Genomic DNA, 12,829 nt, shown 5'->3' with positions numbered 1-12,829 from the left:
GTCACGCTGGCTAGCCTTAAACATGGGTTTCTCTGTCACTTTGGTGCAATGTGGAAAAAGCTGCACACCTGCAGGATGTACTGTCTGGATTCCACTGGACCAAGCGTCTAGATTCGCACAATGTTCTCGGCGGTTGCCATGGTGCGGGGGCGAGGGGGCAAATGCACTCGCCTGAAAGTCATGCATGCACCGGGAGTGTGAGCGCGTGCAATGGACTGCAGGACAGGTGCTGCACAGAGGCCAAACCTGCCGCATTGCATAACTGGGAACTTCTGCTTAGAAACCGTCCTGCGCATGCTCTGGTTCTGCACAGCCTCAGTGCAGCATTGGGGGGGTTGTATTGCTCTTAGACTGTCCTGCGCACGCTCTGCTAACTTGTGTCTCTAGTTTCGCGCAACCTCAGTGCAGCGTTGGGAATCTTCTGCTCTTAGACCGTGCTGCGCACGCGCTGCTGATGGGTCTCTGGTTCTGCGCAGCCTCAGTGCAGCGTTGGGAATCTTCTGCTCTTAGACCGTCCTGCGCACGCGCTGCTGATGCGTCTCTGGTTCTGCGCAGCCTCAGTGCAGCGTTGGGAATCTTCTGCTCTTAGACCGTGCTGCGCACGCGCTGCTGAAGGCTCTCTGGTTCTGCGCAGCCTCAGTGCAGCGTTGGGAATCTTCTGCTCTTAGACCGTGCGCACGCGCTGCTGAACGGTCTCTGGTTCTGCACAGCCTCAGTGCAGCGTTGGGAATCTTCTGCTCTTAGACCGTCCTGCGCACGCGCTGCTGATGTGTCTCTGGTTCTGCGCAGCCTCAGTGCAGCGTTGGGAATCTTCCGCTCTTAGACCGTCCTGTGCACGCGCTGCTGAAGGCTCTCTGATTCTGCGCAGCCTCAGTGCAGCGTTGGGAATCTTCTGCTCTTAGACCGTCCTGAGCTGAAACACTTTGATTACTCACAGCCGAGAGATGTTGACTGTATCCGAGCCGCTGCCGTCTCTACCCTACTGAGTGTTGCTCCGATTTCTGTGAGAGGTGCTTGACGAGAAATCCCCCAGGATCAAAGGCGGGAAATCCCCCACGATCAAAGGAGGGAAATGTCCGGGCAGAGTCCAGATGATGTGGGTTGTTTTATTGGGGTCTACTATACTCTCTGCTGCCAACTGGACCCAGGTCACGAGGGTCCCCTTCAGCCAGCACTGACCTTGCAGCCAACATTGGTTTAAATTCTGGAAGTTGGAGTTTAAAGTTCTCGCATTAAAGAAGATGCTGTAAGGTCTGTAGTTCCCAGAATGCAGGGTGCTGTCTTTTAAACACACATACATGGCTAAAGGTGTACTTTATGACCTGGGGCTAGTGGCCAGCTATCAGCACATGTATTCTGTATGTATTGAAGGCCCAGGTGCTGCAACCAGTCAACCCTCTCAGCCTCTGATGCTACCCACTCACTGCATCACCTCGCTCTGGTACTGCTACCCTCTCACTGCAGTGCCTCACTCTGATACTTCACCATGCTACCCACTCACTGCACCACCTCACTGATACTTCAGCATGCTACCCACTCACTGCATCACCCCACCCTGGTACTTCAGCATTCTACCCACTCACTGCACCACCTCGCTCTGGTACTTCAGCTTGCTACCCACTCACTCCATCACCTCACTCTGATACTTCAGCATGCTACCCACTCACTGCACCACCTCGCTCTGGCACTTTAGCATGCTACCCATGCACTGCATCACCTCACTCTGGTACTTCAGCATGCTACCCACTCACTGCACCGCCTCGCTCTGGCACTTTAGCATGCTACCCATGCACTGCATCACCTCACTCTGGTACTTCAGCATGCTACCCACTCACTGCATCGCCTCGCTCTGGTACTTCAGCATGCTAACCACTCACTTCATCACCCCACTCTGGTACTTCAGCATGCTACCCACTCACTGCACCACCTCGCTCTGGCACTTTAGCATGCTACCCATTCACTGCACCACCTCACTCTGGCACTTCACCATGCTACCCACTCACTGCACCACCTCACTCTGTCACTTCAGCATGCTACCCACTCACTGCATCACCCCACCCTGGTACTTCAGCATTCTACCCACTCACTGCACCACCTCGCTCTGGTACTTCAGCATGCTACCCACTCACTCCATCACCTCACTCTGATACTTCAGCATGCTATCCACTCACTGCACCACATCGCTCTGGCACTTCAGCATGCTACCCATTCACTGCATCACCCCACTCTGGTACTTCAGCATGCTACCCACTCACTGCATCACCCCACTCTGGTACGTCAGCATGCTACCCACTCACTGCATCACCCCACTCTGGTACTTCAGCATGCTACCCACTCACTGCATCACCTCACTCTGGTACTTCAGCATGCTACCCACTCACTGCATCACCCCACTCTGGTACGTCAGCATGCTACCCACTCACTGCATCACCCCACTCTGGTACTTCAGCATGCTACCCACTCACTGCATCACCTCACTCTGGTACTCAGCATGCTACCCACTCACTGCATCACCTCACTCTGGTACTTCAGCACACTCTCAGAGCCTGACCTCTGATTTCTGTCTTCATCTGGATGATAGAAATGCACTCCCAGTCTCCTGGAGTACTCATGGATACTCAGGCTCTTAAAGCATGTACATGCTACACCGCTTCCTGAGCGCATGCTCATGCAGGATGATAGGAAGGGGCTTCAATATGGAGTACTCGCGGATACCACAGGTTCTTAAAGCATGTGCATGTTACACCTCTCCCTGTGTGCATGCACATGTATACATTGGGTACATGGGTATGTGAATGCTCACTTCTAGTGCTCATCGCAAAGCTGGACAACTGTAAGACATTATTCTTGTGGCAAGGAACCCCTACAAACAATGGCATCAGTTTTAACTTGACCTACCACAACTAAATTTGTGAAATGAAAATAGTTTTCTGTTTGGCAAAAATACAAATTCCTATTCATTATCTCAGAGTGGAAGATTTTACATGAACACAGAATGGGCCTCATTACAAGTACGGTGTTCAGTATAAAACAGCAGTTATTGAGTGGTAATTCTGTTACTGCTGCATTTTCGTACCAGAAAATTATCGCTGGCAGTAATTCCCTTGAAATCCCCATGAGTCCTCTGGGCTCCAATAAATGGGGACTAACACCGCCTGCCGCTACTTGTAATCCGGTGGTAAATCTGCCGGCTCAAGTGGCAGTAACAGTAAACCCTTTTGGTGCGTTTTCAGCAGATTTACTACTGAAATACCACCAAACCTGTAATGAGGCCCATTGTATCCATATAAACAATAATGGGAATAACAAATTGGATATATTTAAGATTGAGGGTATTTAATGCTATAAAATGCCTCTCTACGGAGTTACCTGTTTGAAGTATCCTACACATGCTGAATTTATGGGCCTTACAAAACCTGCACCGGCAGTGAGGGATTTGTGGGGGAGGGCCATGTTAGACAGGCAAGACAACCTCAGCCCGAGGACACTTGTCGGGGAGAGGCAGGTTATGGACCGGAAGAGGTGTGCATGGAGTTACACCTCGTTATTACCCATTCGGTATTAACAGTTAAATCTCTGCTGAGCAAGATAAGTCATTGAGAAGATATATGAAGGATAATGATACCAACTAACCCAAACCTTTGGGCATATTAAGGGATCAAGGGGGATCTGCACTGAGAATTAGAGGATCATACGAATATTAAAGGATCAAGGGGGCTCTGCATCAGGCATTAAAGGATCATAGCAATATTAAGGGATCAAGGGGGCTCTGCATCGGGCATTAGAGGATCATAGGAATATTAAGGGATCAAGGGGGCTCTGCATCAGGCATTAGATGATCATAGGAATATTAAGGGATCAAGGGGGCTCTGCATTGGGCATTAGAGGATCATAGGAATATTAATGGATCAAGGGAGCTCTGCATCGGGCATTAGAGGATCATACGAATATTAAAGGATCAAGGGGGCTCTGCATCGGGCATTAGATGATCAAAGGAATATTAAGGGATCAAGGGGGCTCAGCATCGGGCATTAGAGGATCATAGGAATATTAAGGGATCAAGGGGGCTCTGCATCGGGCATTAGGAGATCATAGGGATATTAAGGGATCAAGGGGGCTCTGCATCAGGCATTAGAGGATCAAGCATAATGGGAAAAGAATAAGGGACGATTTGTGACTTTGTGATTGTAGAGTGCACATATCTCTGGGCATCAGGGCGCTATAGTATCAGATAAAACAGAGAACTCTTGGGATTATCACTCCTTTTATGTAATAATGAAGGATGTTAATTGTTAGCAAAGTCTGATATATTTTGTGTCCAGGAGACTTGGTTGTTGCAGCCATGTTATGTTGATGACTTTATTCTGAAACAAAGGGCCTCATTATGAGTCTGCCGGTCTGGAAATAAGGCTGCCAGTAGCAACGTACCAACACAGTTTCTGGACTGGCAGATTACAACTCTGCTTTTCTGGGTCTATGTGCCCAGCAGGTCTGACCTGATGTGCACAACAGCCCCAGAAAACAGAGTTATCATGGAAGCACCAGGACCGTTGGCAACAGTGCTGGTGCTTCTGTCTCCCCACTCCCATGGAGCCCAATAGGGGACCAACATTTTCCGACGCCCGATATCCCGGGCTGCCGGGACTTGCGGTGGCACTGGGATATCAAGTGGCGGAAACAATGTTTCAGTCCGTCGGTAACCTACCGGTAGCACTGGTGGGTTACCGACGGACTTGGAATGAGGCCCAAAGAATGGCAACAAAAAAAGGATCTGGGGAGACCTACTGGGGGCTAGATGGTTGGTGCAACATGTGATTATAAGATAGTAGAGTACATGCCTCAGTGGCAAGTTAAACACGTGTTTTCAGTTGTTGTATCTGGGCTAGGAATCAGGCAATTTGAGCTTCTTGTGATTAATTGATATCATCCTTCCGGTGGGTCAAATAACAAACTATTGCAAGATTATATAGTGATGACCTTGCACCACTGGGTTTATCATAATAAAGGACAATATTATTGGTCATAGGATTTTAATACATTCTGTCGTTAAGAGACTACGATGTTCTTCGAAGAGATGTAATCAAACATCTTGTATTGACTATACATTTTTGTCTAATTCTCTCAAAGTGGTTCTTTCTGACTATACCCCCCCTTTTTTACTAGTCTTAGCGATCATATTGTACTCAGATGCATATTCAATATTGGGAATATCTATAGACAGAATGTTCTTATTCGAGAAGTACTGCAATCTGCAAACAAAGCAATTTAAATTGCTCCGGGTACAATTGTTTAATACTGTAATCCTGCAATAATTCCATTAGGAATCTTGGGCTAGTAATTATGGTGCAGCACAAAGTGAGACTTTTATGGCATATATTCTGTCCAAGATCGATATGATAGCATAGACTATACAATATAAGTGTAAAAGAATGATTCCTCCTATTACTATGATAGGTGAAGTTTATGATGCTAAGAGGAAATTGAATCGAGCCGCCATCAGGAAAGTAAGGAAAGACTGGGCACAAGATCATATAGCTAAAATGAAGACCAATGCTAACTAAATAACCAAATATAATAATTGGTTAAGAACATATAAGCAGTCACAGCTCAGTGCACATTGGTCTTTTGGTCACCCACTTTGTTCTTTTTCTTTTGTCTATAACGGCGGTCAGCTGCTAACTTGCATTGTTCACGGAGGTGGACCTCTGCACTGTAATAGTGCTTCACTACTTACAACACTGATCCTTGTTGTCATAATGAACCAGGAGTCTGTTCGCTATTTGCATCCCAAGTGGGCGGAGCCTCACTGCAACTGGACCCAGCAGACTACAGAAAAGCACCAGTTTTGCGCAGAGCACAATTGGAGCCAAGTGGTCTTCTGGTCTTCTGGGTGTGTCGTGTCTACCTTACTCTACTTCCATTGCCATGGTAAGCAGGGCATTGTGGGCCTGTAAGTAACTAATGTGAAGGCAGTGAAGGAGACATCATGTCCATCCCTAAATTGTGGAGTGGTAGGCTTCTAATTACTGAGAAGGGCTTAGCAGCACTTAAAGAGAGAGAGGGGGAAGGCACCCTCTGACTCTGAGGGCAGCTTTCTAACCAGAGGGGCGCCAATCAATGCACATCAGAGGGAAATGGTCAGCATGTGCTTCTGAGGACCCCACATAGTGCCCCTCCCCCCTACTCCCAAGTACTGGCTGGATCAGCTCGGAGCACTGGGCCACTGGGGTCGCCTGTCACACAACTTTCAGAGGAGGCAACAGATCCCTCACTCAGAAATCTTTCATTTAGTTGGCCAAACCACTGCACTACTTTAGTGGTGGAACTCCACTCTCCTGTGTTTCATACAAGGGCCACTACAAAGGGTGAGAGTGCTGGGTAAGTCTACTTCTCACTCTGGCCCGCGGTCCCCCTTATATCAATCTTGAATCATTCTATGATTTTGGAGGACTCTTTCGAAAAACTTTGCGAAACCGTGGCGGGGATCGCCGCACAGGTCCCACTCGCTGGGGCCTAATCCACATGCTCAACCGATGAATTCTTTCATAAATCTCCCTTCTTCACGCCCAGAAATATTGAAATGAGGCGGGACTCCTTCATGGATTCGCTGGGGCCAGCATCTATCTCGGCACTTCACTTGGTGCTAGAATCCATGCTTAGGCTATATGATAACATCAAGGCCATTAACCGGACAATTCAAGGAAGTTGGGTATGTTGAATTCCAAAATGACTATGATGATGGAAGGGCAAAAACCTCCACAGTGCACTTCTATCACTTCTAAATGTGTCTGCACTGATGTGGACGTCTGGGAAGTTCTTGTATCACTCGCTCCGGAACAGCAATCTCCTTTTATTTAGTACACAGCCCTAATCCCGATACTACCACAATGTTGGTAGACCTTCATCAACGTGAGGTGGCTCTATAGCAGGCTGTTGGTGACTCTCAAGAGGCACACGGTGAGATGGAGCACCAGGATGCTGTGGATCTGTCTCCTCTCAACATCCATGAGAGCCTTCAACAACTACAGCCAAGTAAGCTACGTACCAAAAAGAAAACAAAAAATCTTCCGGTTGCAAATTTTAACAAGAGGAAAAAGACCTCTAAGTTCTTAACTTCACTCTCGGGAGAGGACACAGTTAAGGACCTGGCTTTAGAATCGCTGCCCCCTCCCATTACGGGCCAGGATCCATCAGGAGTGATCCTTCTCAACTACAGAGCCCCAAGAGAACAAAAACCACTGAACAAAGCAATATGACATAATTTTTGGGTAACCTTATCCCACTCAATGCCCCCAAAATCAGTCAACTAACGTGATCCCCATGGCTTCAAGTCTGTCGGTCATCCAGCAAGGTGCCTTGGAAGCTACCGCTCTACCGTCTAGGACAAGGGAATCCGGCGAGGTCTCCACCGAGATGACACTGCCTGAACACATTGGTACATTAGATACACACAGAGATGATATCTTCCAGGGGATCATTATGGGATGGGACTTTGTTCTACAATCAGAAGGCCACCAATCCATGAACAGATCACAGATGCTTAGAAGCTTCCAAGAAATGCCATTTCTGCATGCTTTGCATTCTGATGACATCACACGTGATCTTTCCCAAATCATGCACTTACAGGTCTGTTTGCCACTTCAAATCCAATCTGATCGCACAAATTGTATGGAGGGAACGAGAATTGTTGAAGGTGGTTGGCTACGATCTCTTCGATCTCCATGACCCAAACACCCAGGTTGAGTTCTTAACCCCTCAATACTCTTCCTCCAACCTGAACACGCACAAACCAATTCTCTCGTCCAGTGCAACTGTGGCCTTGGAGGACTGGTCCTGGTTGGATACTGCGGCACAGGTGTTTTCGGAGATCAAGTTGTCCAAAAACATGGTCTAGGATGGCGAATGTAAATTCTTATCATGGAATGTTTGTGCTTTTTCCAATTTATTCAAGGGGCTCCATGCTTGGGTGGGAGAGACGAATGTCCTCGTTTTGCAAGAAACTTTGTCCACAAGTTTTTGTTTTGGAGGGGCCCCACACCTATTACAAGGAGGCTACCAGGCGGCCCATGGGCTGTCCTTCTGGGGGGCTCGTTGTTGCCATTGATCTGGTGATGAAGTGCTCCCACCAGGAGGTACCTACTACTCTGGAAGGTCTCCTGGCAGCAAACATCACATTCAAGGACTGTCTGGATGACCCTCTATTGGTGAACATATACTGGAACCCGGCAAAGCACACCCTTAGGTCTTTTCTGGAAGGCCTGGGCTGGCTTCTTGAAGGGTGGCTGGTGATGGCTAAAGGCACCATGATCATTCTGGGTGGTGACGACAATGCTCGTTGCGGGGAGCCTCCAAGATCTAAACAGGTGGTCCTTTAATCCTTCTCTGGAGCCCATAGACCCCTCATCCATCTGGACAAATCATCTGTCCGACTGGGACATGGTTATTTGTTGCACCCCCAACCCCCTGAAAAATTTAGCTCTTTTTTCACTTGGTCCTGGAGTATTAAAAGGTATTGGATCGCCCATTTCTTTGTCTCTTCCCCCTTGCTAGCCTCCAGTGAACCACTCACTGGGGGCCCGCCTTTGGGAAGTGACCAGGTTCCCATATCTCTGGCCCTGCATATAAAGCTGGAGCATTCCCCAATTGAGTTGACCACTGTTTTTACATCCTCAGCCAGAGGAGGTTTGACAGTCAAGTGAAACGCTTCCAACTGTAGGACATTTCTCAACATCTATAACCAAATGTCAAATACAGTAGGTTGCTTGAGCTTCAAATTAGGGGTAGAATCCTTCAACGCCATAGTCCGAATCTGCTTGACCTCCGCGGCAGCCAAGGGCAAATTTAATTCTGGGAAAAAGCATCTCCATCAACATGATGCCACTATTGCCCTAGCAAAGAATCACAAGAGGAAGGTCTTGCGCTCCCTTCGCTCAAATACGCTTCCGACATCACAATATGTGCTCGCAAAGAAGCAAATCCAAGCCCGCTACAACGCTGTGATTATCTACAGTAAAAGCAAGCCCACACTGCAACCAATCAGGCAATAATAAAATCTTTGGCAGGTAGCAAACACGCCAATTTCTGGTCAGCTATCGGGCAATTCCCCCACAGTCCTGTTGTTGACAGGAGCTGTGACATAACAGAGCATGTTTGGGTGGGCTACCTGCAGAATAAATTTGCCTGACCAAGTAACAAGCTTAACTGCCCAACCCTCAACATGGGCAAGAAGGATTCGGGGGTTTGTCCTTGCGACGAGGGAGACGTTAGATGGGCCATTGGGAGGGCTAGGTCATCTGCAGCCCCGGTTCCTGATGGCATCCTGCCAATGTACTTCAAGCAGGAGCCAGAGCTATGGGTGGGTCCTACGCTGACTCTCTTCCAGAGTATTTACAGAGAGGACACTATTCCCAACACTTGGAAGCAATCTTTTATTATCCCCATCTTGAAGCAGGGTAATGTATCTGATCCGAACAACTACAGACCCAGCGCCCTGCTAGATGCTTCCAGTAAAGTCTTTGCCTCACTTATCCAGAGAGAACTTTCCCACCACGTGGAGGAACTTAATCTTTTGGCCAAACATCAGGTGGGTTTCCGCTCGGGAATGGGGACCTCTCTAAATGGGACTATCATCTCAAATCTCTCTGCAGCTGTAAATAAGGTGGTGGTGAGCTCTGTCTATATGGCTTCTATAGACATGTCCAGCGCCGTCGATACGCTTAGCAGAGAGACCCTTTGAAGTAAACTCCTTGAGTGGAAGGTCCCACCAAAAACCATCCAGATTTTGGCACTGTTACACAGGGAGTCTTCCTTGAGAGTCAGGCTGACTAGGGATGGGGCGACCTCTGCCCCAGCTCTTACCTTTGTGGGGCTGTTGCAGGGTTGTGTGGTTGCGCCAACCCTCTTCAATCCGTTTGTTTTGGACATTGCAGCCCTGTGGGAGGTGGGCAGTACCAATCCGGTAAAGATGGGCAACCTAGTTTTAAACTGGCTTTGCTGATGATATCATTCTTTTTGATAAAACACCAATTGGCCTCCACAGGAAACGGACATTATTCTTCCATTATGCTGTTCAGAACAATCTGCAAATCAGCGGGCAAAAATCCAAGGTTGTTATCTTTTTCTCCAAGAAAGGTCCTAAGTACAATCCCTGGAAAGGGTGGCATCAATACGGTAACTGGGATTCAATCTTGCAAATAACCTCTTTAGAGGGGCTTGACCTCATTAAAAAGAAATAAAGGATTTAGCACCTTACTAGCCAAAATGAAGCATATTTATTCACAACTGAGGGGTTCATTACGAGTTTGCCGGTCCGGGAAGTACCGTACCGGTAAGCATGCCAGTACCGTACTTCCCGGACCGACAAACTACGACTTGTGATTGTGGGTGCCTTTCAGACCAGCACCTGCGAGCACAACTGGATGGATGCACGGGCACCGTTATTAACGGTGCCGGTGCATCCGCCTTCCCCAATCCCATTGACCCCTGTTGGGCTCAATGGGAATGCGGAAGAACATTTTCCGGCACCCAGGAAAGGGCAATCACTGGGTACGCCAAGGTCATTTTTATTTATTTTTAAATTTCTTTATTGACATTTTCTTAATTCACAATTGCATGTAATCATTTCCGAATCAGTGTGTTTCACATTGTAACAATCTCAGTATTCTAACAACAACTTCAATGCTATATGACAAACAACAATAACTGGGCCTCATTCCGAGTACGGCGCTAACCAATGGCGCTATTAACGCCTTGGTTGACGCCGTACCCGGACCGGCAGCGCCTTGGTGGTTGGCGGAATTACCGCCCCATTCCAAGGTTGGCGGGGCGGTAATTCCCCAATCCCCATTTACCCTTCCCCATTCCCATTCTTGCCCCATAGGGCATAATGGGAGTGGGGAAGGCGTCAATTACGCCACCGTAAATTACGGTGGCGTAATTAACATCAAGGTCCCTTAGCGCCATGGTATTTAACGCCTGCTAAAAGCAGGTGTTAAAAGCACCATGGCGCTAAGGGAACTCGGAGTATGGCGGTAAGGGATTACCGCCACCGCTCTCGTTAGCGGTGGCCGCTATCCCTTAACGCCATACTCGGAATGAGGCCCACTGTCTCCATGTATAGCACATTTTTGCAGTATATAACGGGTGGGAAGCATGAGGTGGGAGCAAGTGGGGGGTAGAATAGAGTGGCACAGTGGCTCAGGCCCTCCGACAATGCCAGGCTTATTATTAACAGTATGAGCAGTGGTTCGGGGGGCATGTCGTCGTAGGGGTGGAACACTTCTCTTGTCAGGGCCTTCCATGCTTCGAATGTCACACTGGCGGCGGCGAGGGATCTGGGGATGCCGTCCTCCCAGGCCCTGGTTTCCGCCTCTACCCAGCGCTCCAGCTCACTATGCCACACAAATAATTGTGGTCCCTTGACACTTTTCCACGCCATTGCAATGGTTCTCTTAGCAAGCGCACATGCAATATCCTTGAGTTTTACAATATGTTTTACCTTGGCCAACCTGGGGTAGGTTCCCAACAAGCATTCCTTAGGGCACCAGTTGTATCGGAACACTCCAGCCCACCTGCAAGTCTGCTCCACTTTAGACCACTGGCCCTGTGCCGTGGGGCATTCCTAGAACATGTGCATCAGGTCCGCCGGCTTTACCTTGCAACAGGTGCACTCAGGGCAGGTTTGCGCATTAAACGTAGCCACCCTACTTGGGGTCATGTATGTAGGGTATAATACATTTAATTGTATCATTCAAAACCTAGCATTCCTTGACACTTCCTTGGGAAATGCGAGGGCCCTCTCCCATTCTTTGTCTGTAATTTCTAGGCCCAGGTCCGTTTCACACCTGGATTTCAGGACTGTGCTTCTGGGGTTAGGTCTATCTATTAATTGGCCATATATCCTGGACACCAGCCTCCACCCATCTCCCAGGCTATAAAGCAATGTGACAAGCGGGCCAGCCGTTGGTTCTTCCGGCCACTCACTCCATTTTGGCCGTGCCTCCCACTTGACACGATGGTACCACAGGAATTGACTTCCAGGCAGGCCCTCTACAGATTGAAGTGATGTGAAGTCCCTGAATGTTCCCTCATCATACAGGTCCCCCCAGGTGTATACCCCTTTTCTTTGCCAGTGTCTAATGTTCGCTAGATCCGTTTTGGTTTTGCATAAGTCTGAGATCAGTGGGATCTCGGGGGGGGGGGTGGGGAGTAGGGGTGATCCATCCGTAACAGTGTCTTGGTCCTATGCCAAATCTGCCTCCCCAATGTTACTATCATGGGCATTTTGCCAGGCGTTGGGGGGGGGGTGCCCAGACAATTTCTCTCAATTGTAGCGGGTCACCAAGTGCTGTAGCAGTCCCGCCAAATTCGTAATGACCTGGTAATTGGCCATTCCTCGGTGCTGGAAAAAATTGCATGTTTGGCAGCAGCCTGTCGGTTTTACCTGAAAGGCTACCGCCAAACTTTTAATGAGGCCCATTGTCTCTAATCCCTGGTACCCTTGAATAGGTTATACTTCCAAAACATTGAACCGATAGATCGTTATGGTCTGGGCATTGTCCTCTTTGATCTGGGGGCTCCACTCAACACCCTCCAAGGGCTCCTCTGGAAGAGAACCATTGGTCTGCAGAATTATGTGCCCAACGCTGTGATCAGACACGAGCTGGGACTTGTTTCTCTGGCGGCCAGAGCTTTGTGGAAAAAGTGCTGAATACGCCAAAATATTGAACCCCCTGCCCGATCAACTCTCTGTATCAACCTCTGGGCGAACCGTCCCAAGCTCAATCAGCTTCCACTTTGACTCAGTTCAAGCTTACTATGTGTGGTATAC

At 48.6% G+C, this 12,829-nt stretch overlaps 1 long non-coding RNA gene across 1 annotated transcript in view; it reads left to right on the top strand.

The window, feature by feature from the left end:
• The first annotated feature begins 917 nt into the window (after positions 1 to 917).
• LOC138528702 (uncharacterized) overlaps positions 918 to 12,829 on the top strand; it is a 29,186-nt gene continuing 17,274 nt past the window's right edge. The window contains exon 1 of the long non-coding RNA XR_011284208.1: positions 918 to 1,096. This is a non-coding gene — a long non-coding RNA (uncharacterized lncRNA). The remainder of the gene's footprint in view (positions 1,097 to 12,829) is intronic.

The sequence above is a fragment of the Ambystoma mexicanum genome, chromosome 7q (genome assembly GCF_040938575.1).
Source record: "Ambystoma mexicanum isolate Mex_15411 chromosome 7q, UKY_AmexF1_1, whole genome shotgun sequence".
In the NCBI taxonomy this organism is placed as follows: Eukaryota; Metazoa; Chordata; class Amphibia; order Caudata; family Ambystomatidae; genus Ambystoma; species Ambystoma mexicanum.
Note: the sequence above shows the minus strand (reverse complement) of the source record. Positions and strands in the feature narration are given on the sequence as shown.